At 40.1% G+C, this 12,601-nt stretch overlaps 1 protein-coding gene across 8 annotated transcripts in view; it reads left to right on the forward strand.

The window, feature by feature from the left end:
• LOC139121785 (ADAMTS-like protein 1) overlaps positions 1-12,601 on the forward strand; it is a 116,893-nt gene that overhangs the window by 21,641 nt on the left and 82,651 nt on the right. The window lies entirely within an intron of this gene.

Consider the following 12,601-nt stretch of genomic DNA (forward strand, 5'->3'; position numbering starts at 1 on the left):
GTTGGACCCATTAGCCTTGAGAAACGTTGCTAAGCCGTGAGGACAAGGATGAACGTGCGCGCTCATGTGTCTGCGCGTGCATTTCCTAGAGAAAACGCAAAAGGTGTACGCTGAAATGGGAAGAAAATGACGTAAGTATATTAAACAGCATGTGAATAGGCCGACAGGAGAGATATAGGCAAATTATGCCATCTAACGTACCTTACAGTATATTCTACAATTTACATGTAGATGATCAGAGGGGAACAATTAATTTTTGTAACAACGTATATTTTTTATGGATGAAATTTGCCTGCATATTTCCTCTGTTCAATGGGATTTTTACTCCATTATTATTAACCTCCCTTAACTTCTTAAAAAGGCGGCCGTCAAAGAGTTATAACCGCTTGCGGTGCCATTCAGAATCTCCGTTCAACATTGGCTCACAAAGATTGGCTGAAAACTCCCCCGTCCTGATTTATGCTGAACGGTCCCCGGGGCTATCACTCCTTCAGCTCCACACAGTTTTTCTCCTCAGCCAACGCCCAATGCCTCATCCAAGACTTTGTACTCCACAGGAATTCTGGTTATAATATATATTTACAAGTTGTTTCCTCCGTAAATAGAAATCTGTTATGTGATTTTGTGTGTCTCGGACAGCGACGGACTATTGTTGTCTGCCACGTGCCCCTCAAGGTCATCATGTAGACACACTGAAACTGAATGATGTTTCAACTTCACAGCACCGCGTACAAAATGACTCACAAATTGTCTCCTTTGTCTGTCGGTCAATTACTGTCTTGTTGTCAAGGCAACGTGCATGCTAACGATAACGTAATTAACCAATTAAACTCCCCTGAATTTATTTGTCAGCTTTTACGCAATTATAGAACGTTACATTTCCGGAGCTAATGCATTCTTCACGCTGTTCGCCTATGATCACAGGAACAGCCGATCAGCTCTGTATGAGAAAAACTCTGTAAACGATACCTGTACACAGAAGGCAAACCCTCACTTGGTAAAATCTCAGCTCTCACAAAACAAACAGTCACTCGATATTACATTTCGATTTTGAAAGTTTTTAAACGTGTCGTGGTGGGAGAATGTGAACTTTGACGAAGCATCGTTCGGAGATCAAATAGTTTCCACTCCGTGCAAATAGCTGTGTCCTGAGAAGAAAGTTCATGGTTATGATACGACCAATTATGACGTTCTTGGCGGGAGTGACTTCTGTGACCTCTTTTGACATCATCGGAATTTAATTATTAATATGTTTTGTGCCAGCTGATGTCTAAGCGAAAGAAAACAGATAACATTTCTTTGAGTTGGTGATGGCGTTCTGCCCCCCCCTAATGTATATCATTTGTCTCACCTACTGTATAAATTGGTGAAATGGAAACCAAAAATGGGAAAATAGTAGCAAACTTGCGAATGCTGGTAATAGAACATAAAACGAACCAAATCCGAAACGCGAGGATGACTGTTGATAACAGCGGCAAGCTTCAAATAGAGTCTGATACCACAGTATGGTTTTGTGTACAGGAGCGGATTCCTTTGTGTTATGATGCGTTTCGAATTCTGTTCAGGTTGTCACGGTTACGATGCGGACACCTGGGAATGCATACGATAAAAAGTCCAGTGTTGTGTGCTGACTTTCCGAAAATTATGTTTGGTTCCCGGTGTTCAGGTGTTGTCTGGATGTCCCGGTTCCCTGAGATTAACGGCTTCATTGGGTTGATGACTTTGGACGTCATTAACATCAAAACTGCGAAAAAAAAGCCTCGCTTGACAGTCATCCATTTGTATGTGTCTGCTACATTTCTTGGCAGCGAAATCATGAGCTCAACTGTGCCTGATCCGATACTGCTGATGGGAAATACAATACTGACTGTTTCAGTAACATATTCGCCTGTTAAAAATGACATATTTTTATCATAACGATAGGTGTTTATAAAAACAAACATTAGGATAACCTGTTCATTTTTAATGTCGGTGAAAGTTTTATCAGGTCTCGTAAGTTGGTTTCCTCTAGCTCTGCGTGGCAGGGCTGTGTGTTACCGGCGTTATATGTGGTGGGAGGCCGTATAACGCCGGTAACACAGCCCTGCCACGCAGAGCTAGGTTTCCTCCATCATGCGCTTTGTATTGCTTGTCATATCTGTCACACTTGGCTATGAGTATGCCCTTTTGGTATTTGATACTCTTTATCGCCACGCGATGTTTTTCTTCTGCGATTTGATTTTATATGGTTTTCGTCTGAGCGACACTTGATGACGTCATAAGGTTACAGGAGCTCCTTCGACCAAACCACAGTTCCTTCACCAAACAAACCTATTTTGACGTTCGGAAACAGTGACGTCACAGGTGATCGGTCGCCGGCAGGCTGAAGGAACGCCCTCCACTTGACAGAGAGGAAGCATAATATGTCCAATGACCATTTAACACACGTCCCATGGCCAAGTCGATATTACATGTACTTTAACGCGCGTATGTGATTTTCTTTTGACATCGACTATCGTTACGTCTTCTCCCTATCAAGATGTGGTGTAATTCATTTTAATGACTCTCTTGATGTTGCACAGGTAATTTTGTTCTGATTACGCCCTTGGCCTGCAAATACTCCAAATAGCGGTGTACCCGGCCAGCCGTGTTTACACACAATACATCACCCCCACAAATACTGCAACTTCACTCGTCCGCGACGGGTTCTGGCCCCTTTCCCTAATCCAAGGGGCCGCTCGCGCTCTAGTCTGGCTGTTTATACCGCCTCAGCAGAAGCGTTAATTACCATTTGTGACACACTATATAATTTCCTCATAAAATAAAACTCGTCCTCTGTAGCTTCATTTGCCCTACAGCCAAGGGTCGAGCCAACCCTTTGCAGAATGGCATAACGAGAGCATCGATTGTCACAAAAACTTCGAATGGCTAACCGTGGCATCGGTTCACGCATTGAAGCTCCTAAAAACAACAGATACCAGTTCAATGGACATCGTTGCTGTCGTTCTGTTTTATAACATCTTAAAACGCGCCGGTTGTCCTTAAAGTGCAGCCAACATGCCTATTCAGATTTTAGACTTGAACTACCGAATTCATATGTACAAACCGCCATTCATGATATCCAACATGTCGCAATCCTCTACCAGGAAACCAAAGCTACTGCTCTTCTCTCAAAGGAAGTAATGGTATATAAAGGTGTTATAACGCTATTTTACCACAAAATTGGACCGGCAAAGCTATTTCAGAAAACTATCGATCGAACGTTATCGCGAACCCCCAGTAAAGGGTCAGATCTGCAGATGCTGAAAATGTTATTCCCTCTAATAAAATTTGAAAACAAAGTTCTCTGTAAATTATGCCGAAGATAAATAAAAAATAAATTGGTGAACGATACACAATGTTTTAGGTGTTATTATGTACTTAATAAAACATTCTTTTGATTTGTGAAGAAATAGTTTTTTTCGAAGTTGCTGATTGGAATGTCACACTTTTGTTCTTTCTCATGGTCGGTCTGAGAACAAAAATTGGAAGCACAATAGTATAAATCTCTGTTTTCCAAAGTAAACAAGCGTTTATGTTGAGCATATAACATACAAAAGATGTGTAGATACCACCCTGAACAAATCAATGAGTACGCCTTGAAACACTGCTTCAAACACGAAATCCAACAAAATGCTGAAGTATTCCAACTATTCGAAAAATACAGATCGTGATTACTGTAAGGACACATTGGACTCTTACTCATTTCGTCATCCATACTTTACCAAGACCCGCCAACGTTGTCGACAATTGAGACAAAGTACGAATAAACTAGGGTCTTGGAATCTAGAGTAGGGTGGATTTCCTTTGAAAATCGTACCCTCTGAGAATTCGGAAATACGATCCCTTGCTTTGTGATGACTGTTTATTTGTTGCCTATCGTCTGCAAGCGTCTGCGGTTATCTGCGTTAGCGTTCTGTCTGCGACCAAAGATTGACACCACTGCTATGACTGCGGCCAAATCGTTCAGCGGGTATCTACCCTTTCCCGAAATTTCTCTTGGTGCTCTTAAAATTTAGGTTAATCTCCATGTTGACAAACCGAGCTGAAAAGTTAATCGCTATAAGCCCCACGTGAAGGGCAACCATCGTAAACTCTTCAACACTGTTAAATTCTGTTACTCAATATCAAGATGTCAGCCATCTTAGTCTGAGGTTGTACCGCAGTTTGAAAACTCTGCACGGACAGAGATAGTCCAGAGCCTTACAATCTGCGAACGTGGAATGGAAATGAAGGAATATATAACGGCGCTTTCTTCTGTTGAAAAACTTCTTCAGGACACTTACGTCGAAGGACAAGATATGCTGTGAAATGGAAGTAAACATCATTCTTGCATGTGTTACGCGTCAAGAGGAGTTTTATTCTCTTTCGTCTGAATTCTTATCCCAGAATATAGCTTCTGTGTATAACTGGAAACTTTTTTTGAGAATTATGATTTACAGCTGTATTTACAACCAGCGTCTGCCGCCGTGGTATGCTTGGCGGCAAAACGGATTTTACTCAGTGGACCGGAACATTAGGCTTCTGTCGGTGTGCCCTAGGGTCATTGGGATCAAACTAGTGAAAGGTGCCCCAAACTTTACCGAACGGAGGAGGTAAAAATGGGAAAGATGTATCGGACAGAGTGGGACTCGATGAAACCGTAGAATGGAATGTTATTAAAAATGTCAAATTTATATGAAAAACAGTATTCTAAAATTGACGTATTGTGCATTTAATTAAGTCGGGGAGTGATTTATTTAAATAAATCGGGGCGCTTACGTCGTGAAATTTCCTGACCTTTCCTGCAAAAGTGGTGTGGCCCGAACACGCGTCTCATTTGTGACGTTATGTGGCGTCGTCTGTCGTTCCTTTTCACTTCACTCCATCTGTCATCTTTTAGAACACAGGTGTAGGGAATGTCTCGGCAATTTCTTTTCTTTTGCAGCCAAGCGATAAAGTTACCCCTTGTCGTGAATGTTCACGCTGGTGACGATTTTCAAAAAAGTTCATAAAAGTTTGAATAACTTTTAACGAGCGTGAGGTATTATGGGTATGACGTCACATGCTGAGCCGCCATTTTTTTTAAAGATGATATCCTAGTGGTGCAGACCACAGGCACACGACGTCTTTTAAAATCACTTGTCTGTAATTTTAATGTTGAAACATGCATTTTATTAAAATCTGTGCAAACGGAAATCGTGCGGGCATCTATTGAGGCATACAGTGAACAGTGCCCCGTGCACGGCTGTGGCCGCTTAGCTCAACTGTTAACGTTACTAATTTTATACAAATGGCGAATTTTAAAATTACTTGTCCACAATTTTATTGTTGAAACATACATTTTATTGATAACTGTGCGAACGGAAATCATGCAGGCAGCTTTTGAGACATACAGTGAGCAGCGCCCAGAACACGGCTGTGGCCGCTCGGCTGTCTTGTACACATTACTCTAAAGGTACGAAACTATTTGGAAAATTATTTTTAAATTGGACAAAATTAACGGTTATTGGCCATCCTCGAGATTCAAACTTCAACATAATCAAGGGGATACTTACAAAAATCGATCGATCGGCTTCCTAACTTGTAAAGTTAACATCGGCCCTAACTACGGCTGATAATTAGCGCAATGTTTTTTTACAGACAAGTCCCCTGCCAGCGCCAATGCCAGCGCCATTTTCAAAGTGTGCAGCTTGAAGTTGACGCATGCGCATACTTTCCTTTTAAACCAATACGTCATTGTTATTCGTACTGAGGTTCGTACGTGCGCCTATGGTGCAGACGACAAAATTTAGGTAAGGCTTACTTTTTTGTTGTCAGAACGAATACAGACTGCATCATTCTGGATACCAATTCAAACTTAAGCACATCTGCTACCACTACTAGCTGTACTAGATATACATGGCTTGCTTGTACCAGTGGCCGCTTGACCAAAGCAGTGCATTTTTGTCAAACTTTGGGCCATAGCATAGGCGCACGACGAATTTTAAAATCAATTATCTGAATTTTTAATGTTGAAACATGCATTTTATTAACAAATGTGCAAACGGAAATCGTGCGGCAAGATTTGAGGCATACAGTGAACAGTGCCCATCACTACACTACAGTGCAGTGCACGGCTGTGGCCGTGTAGCTCTGCTGTTACTTATACACTCGGCCAATTTTAAAACCACTTGTCTGTAATTGAATGGTGAAACACCGTCCCTCCCTCCACCCACCGGACGGTGGGTGAAACATGCATTTTATTAATAACTGTGCAAACAGAAATCATGCGGACAGCTTTTGAGACATACTGTGAGCAGCGCCCAGAACACGGCTGTGGCCGCTCGGCTATCTTGTACACATTACTCTAAAGGTACGAAACTATTTGGAAAATAATTTAAATAAAATCCGTAAAATAAAACGTTGTTGGCAACTCTGGGGATTTAAACTTCTCTGTGTTGTCGCATGCGTGGTACCAAATCGATCGACTGGGTTCTTGAAACACAAAAACTGCACCGGGCCATGTAATTGATGGTAAGTCGCTAAATTTCACCTGCGGACAACTCCCGTGACACCGCCATTTTGAAGGCTATTCCTCAGTACGAATAACAATGACGTATTGGTTTAAAAGGAAAGTATGCGCATGCGTCAACTTCAAGCTGCACACTTTGAAAATGGCGCTGGCATTGGCGCTGGCAGGGGACTTGTCTGTAAAAAAACATTGCGCTAATTATCAGCCGTAGTTAGGGCCGATGTTAACTTTACAAGTTAGGAAGCCGATCGATCGATTTTTGTAAGTATCCCCTTGATTATGTTGAAGTTTGAATCTCGAGGATGGCCAATAACCGTTAATTTTGTCCAATTTAAAAATAATTTTCCAAATAGTTTCGTACCTTTAGAGTAATGTGTACAAGACAGCCGAGCGGCCACAGCCGTGTTCTGGGCGCTGCTCACTGTATGTCTCAAAAGCTGCCTGCATGATTTCCGTTCGCACAGTTATCAATAAAATGTATGTTTCAACAATAAAATTGTGGACAAGTAATTTTAAAATTCGCCATTTGTATAAAATTAGTAACGTTAACAGTTGAGCTAAGCGGCCACAGCCGTGCACGGGGCACTGTTTATGGTGTCCAATCCATGCCAAAATTACTACTTTGATTTTACAACACAACATGCCATTCCGGATTCTGTTTTACAATCCAACATGCTATTTCACAACACAACATGCACTTCCAAATCCTATTTTACAACTCAACATGCTACTTCACAACACAACATGCACTTCCAAATCCTATTTTACAACTCAACATGCTCTTCCCAATTTCATTTGACAACACATCATGCACTTCCAAATCCTATTTTACAACTCAACATGCTCTTCCCAATTTCATTTGACAACACATCATGCACTTCCAAATCCTATTTTACAACTCAACATGCTCTTCCCAATGTCATTTGACAACACATCATGCACTTCCAAATCCTATTTTACAACTCAACATGCTCTTCCCAATTTCATTTGACAACACATCATGCACTTCCAAATCCTATTTTACAACTCAACATGCTCTTCCCAATTTCATTTGACAACACATCATGCACTTCCAAATCCTATTTCACAATTCAACATCCCATTCTAAAGCTAGCTTTGCGGAGCAGGGCAGTGTTACTGGCTATCGAACAAGATTCAAAATGGCGGACGCGAAATGGTCCCCTCGCACAGAGAGAGAAATGCGAACTTTGCACAAGTCTAAAAACGCAGCTTAGCACATTGTGTATCTAAACAAAATGAGCGTGCTCGAAAACTAGGATCGATCACGATTATAAATTAAAAATTGGCTGGTTTTGGAAAAGAAACTGCGTGCTGCAATCAGCAGTTTTGTCTATTGTGCACCGTGCGTGGGAGGCTTATCGTGAAAGACCGAGATTTACTATATGGCGCATCTGATACGGATATGGTCCCATCGCATAGAGAGATGAAAATAGGCTTTGTGTAAGTTCAAAAGCACAGCTTAGCTCATCGTGCATCTAGACAAGTTGAGCGTGCTCAAAATAGGAGATCGATCACGAATTATGGTGAAAAAAACCGAGTTTTCGGTGGAGAAACTGCGCGTTGCAACCAGTGGTTGGTTTTGCCTATGGCGGTCAGCAGGGCTGTGGTGGGAGGCCTTTAGCCGGCAAGGGGTGGACCATTGGGGAGTGGAAAATTTTCGAAAAAAAAATTCCCCACAAATTTCAATAAAAATAATCAGCCAAAGAAACTTGAGAAAAACAGATGACGCACTTAGGTAAAAGGAAAAAAAATCCGTCAAAAGTTACTTTCTGAAACATTTTTATTTTAGTCTGCATCAGATAGGCCTATACTATGATTCTTTGGCCAAGAGGGGGGGGGGAGGGGAGATCTGAAGGGTATAATCGTGGCCAGTAAATGAAGTAACTTTTTTATTTTATAACTTTTTGTTCTGTTTATCATATTTTTTCTTTCACTGAAGTTTGGCATCGTAAAGTAATTCGAGATATAAGATAATGTAAAAATCATATCTGTGATATCGATTGTTAACAACTGTATTGTGGGTCTTTACACTATGATTAATTAACAAGAATTCAACAATTCAGGCAGCTTGCATCGGTACATAAAATGGGAAATATTCACCAACCATATGACAAACAATCACTTTCTTTGTATTTCAATATTCAATGAAACTGATTTCCATTGTAATGTTCTAAACTTTATTTTACAATTAAACATTAGGCTACAAATCCGTATTTTTCTTTTCAAAATTTCATTTGTACACTTGTCTTGACGGTTGAATACCGTACGTGTGAAACGCAATAGTGCAGAAGAATACGGATAGCGACTACGTAGGACATTACAGCCATGACAACTGACAACTAAGCCTCAGCAAGCGGAGATGTAAAATACGAATATGGGGCTAGACAAGGGTCAAAGCTCTGTTGGAACGGACTTCGCGAGAAAGACTGTGTGGATAACAACCGATAGAGGTCGCTGTAATGTCGCTATCCGTATTCTTCTGCACTATTGCATTTCACACGCACGGTATTCAATCGTCAAGACAAGTGTACAAATGAAATTTGAAAAGAAAAATACGGATTTGTAATGTTTAATTGTATAAATAAACATTAAAATTTAACATTACAATGGAAATCAGTTTCGTTGAATAGTGAAATACAAAGAAAGTGATTGTTTGTCATATGGTTGGTGAATATTTCCCTTTTATGCACCGATGCAAGCTGCCTGAATTGTTGAATTCTTGTTAATTAATCATAGTGTAAAGACCCACAATACAGTTGTTAACAATCGATATCACAGATATGATTTTTACATTATCTTATATCTCGAATTACTTTACGATGCCAAACTTCAGTGAAAGAAAAAATATGATAAACAGAACAAAAAGTTATGAAATAAAAAAGTTACTTCATTTACTGGCCACGATTATACCCTTCAGATCTCCCCTCCCCCCCCCCCTCTTGGCCAAAGAATCATAGTATAGGCCTATCTGATGCAGACTAAAATAAAAATGTTTCAGAAAGTAACTTTTGACGGATTTTTTTTCCTTTTACCTAAGTGCGTCATCTGTTTTTCTCAAGTTTCTTTGGCTGATTATTTTTATTGAAATTTGTGGGGAATTTTTTTTTCGAAAATTTTCCACTCCCCAATGGTCCACCCCTTGCCGGCTAAAGGCCTCCCACCACAGCCCTGCTGACCGCCATAGGCAAAACCAACCACTGGTTGCAACGTGCAGTTTCTCCACCGAAAACTCGGGTTTTTTTTCACCCAAAATCGTGATCGATCTCCTATTTTGAGCACGCTCAACTTGTCTAGATGCACGATGAGCTAAGCTGTGCTTTTGAACTTACACAAAGCCCACTGTCATCTCTCTATGCGATGGGACCATATCCGTATCAGATGCGCCATATAGTAAATCTCGGTCTTTCACGATAAGCCTCCCACGCACGGTGCACAATAGACAAAACTGCTGATTGCAGCGCGCAGTTTCTTTTCCAAAACCAGCCAATTTTTAATTTATAATCGTGATCGATCCTAGTTTTCGAGCACGCTCATTTTGTTTAGATACACAATGTGCTAAGCTGCGTTTTTAGACTTGTGCAAAGTTCGCATTTCTCTCTCTGTGCGAGGGGACCATTTCGCGTCCGCCATTTTGAATCTTGTTCGATAGCCAGTAACACTGCCCTGCTCCGCAGAGCTAGCTTTAGAATGGGATGTTGAATTGTGAAATAGGATTTGGAAGTGCATGATGTGTTGTCAAATGAAATTGGGAAGAGCATGTTGAGTTGTAAAATAGGATTTGGAAGTGCATGATGTGTTGTCAAATGAAATGGGGAAGAGCATGTTGAGTTGTAAAATAGGATTTGGAAGTGCATGATGTGTTGTCAAATGAAATTGGGAAGAGCATGTTGAGTTGTAAAATAGGATTTTGGAAGTGCATGATGTGTTGTCAAATGAAATTGGGAAGAGCATGTTGAGTTGTAAAATAGGATTTGGAAGTGCATGATGTGTTGTCAAATGAAATTGGGAAGAGCATGTTGAGTTGTAAAATAGGATTTGGAAGTGCATGTTGTGTTGTGAAGTAGCATGTTGAGTTGTAAAATAGGATTTGGAAGTGCATGTTGTGTTGTGAAATAGCATGTTGAATTGTAAAATAGAATTCGGAATGGCATGTTGTGTTGTAAAATCAAAGTAGTAATTTTGGCATGGATTGGACACCATACACTGTTCACTGTATGCCTCAATAGATGCCCGCACGATTTCCGTTTGCACAGATTTTAATAAAATGCATGTTTCAACATTAAAATTACAGACAAGTGATTTTAAAAGACGTCGTGTGCCTGTGGCCATAGATCATAGATGTGTCCTGGGCCCCTGGGTCCCTGGGCAAAACCCACCGCCACCACAAGTTTGCCTATAAGTGCCGTAATACTAGTTTGTTGGTCCTTCATCATCTGTGGTTGATATAGTGATGTACATGCAAGACAGCGGTTTCCCGAAAACATTTGTACAACATCACAGGCGTACGGAACGTTTCGTAGATCGTCGTCGGATGGGAAGTGACTGACACTGTGAGGCCGAAGGCCGAACCTCGGTACTGTATAATATTATACAGTACCGAGGTTCGGCCTTCGGCCTCACAGTGTCAGTCACTTCCCATCCGACGACGATCTACGAAACGTTCCGTACGCCTGTGTACAACATGATCTGTAATGACGTGCTAGTGTTGTCAGACTGAGTGGCTAAATTTGCATGACTTCAACCTAGACATTTTTGATCGTTCTCAGAAACTTAAATACATACTTCCCATTGCATTATACTTCTGTTCATTCACATGTTTCTTTATGATGTCACTTGTAACCTCCACAAATGTAATATCAACCACAATTGTAATAAAATGCACCCATAAATGTAATATCGCCCATAAATGTAACAAAAATCAACCATAAATGTAATAAAAACACCAACCACAAATGTAATAAATGGTAACCATAAATGTAATAAAAAAATCACCCATAAATGTAATACTTGTCAACCATAAATGTAATAAATCTATTTTGTTGTTGAAATTGAGGAATTAGCCCTTAAATATTTATCTATGTAATAAGGAAAGCAACTCCACACATTATTCATTTCTTAATTGTTTGCGTTAAAGTGTGTTTTGCATATTTGGAAGTTTTTTTTACGTTTCCCTGTTTTGTGTACAGAACTGATTGGTCATGGCGAGACACAGCTGTAATCTGAATGTCAGTGCAGTCTCTACTCCAGAGTGGGGAAGACTGTATAACACTACGATCCTTTAACGCCGTTTTTTTCGAAAATTGCCGTACTTTCTTAATCAATTGCCTCAAATTCGTCTTCAGTGGATAAATTGTGTGGAATAATCGATAGATTGTCTGTATTGCTATGTTGTCCCACTTGAAGTTTGTTCCTTCACTAGTGATGCCAGGATGTCTAATTTTGTTCTACTGTGTTCAAGGTAGTGTTCGTATTGTTTTTTACTAGATTGAAATATATGTTCTCGTCAACATGTTTTGTGTTGTAAGTTTCTGTTATAAGGTTTTATATTTCTCTGTTATTTGTACTGGTTGACGAGTTATTTTGACGCTTCCTTATTATGTAATTATCAGAGTCTAGAACTGCTGTCCACTTCCATTATCTATCGGTTTGATCAGTACTTCGCCGTTTTCTGATAGCGTTCTCAAAGTATTCTATTCTGTGTTTCGGAAAGGAAACCTAGTTTCAGGAAAGTATGCAATAACATTACACTAGTCTTATTAAAGTTATTATTTACTCAGGGCATTGATAAACAAATGATCACATATGCAAGTTCAAGTTTATTACATTTATGGTTGAGTTTTATTACATTTATGGTTAATTTGTTTATTACATTTGTGGTTGCGGGTTGTTACATTAATGGTTGACTATTTTATTACATTTGTGGTTGATTTTATTACAATTGTGGTTGATATTACATTTGTGGAGATTATTACATTTGTGGAGGTTACATCACTGACGAAGAAATATTTTGCACTGTTTGCAACATTTAGACAGCTTGCCTTGTGTACTGTTGAGCGCTTTTAAGGTTTT

The sequence above is a fragment of the Ptychodera flava genome, chromosome 21, assembly GCF_041260155.1.
Source record: "Ptychodera flava strain L36383 chromosome 21, AS_Pfla_20210202, whole genome shotgun sequence".
Taxonomy (NCBI): Eukaryota; Metazoa; Hemichordata; class Enteropneusta; family Ptychoderidae; genus Ptychodera; species Ptychodera flava.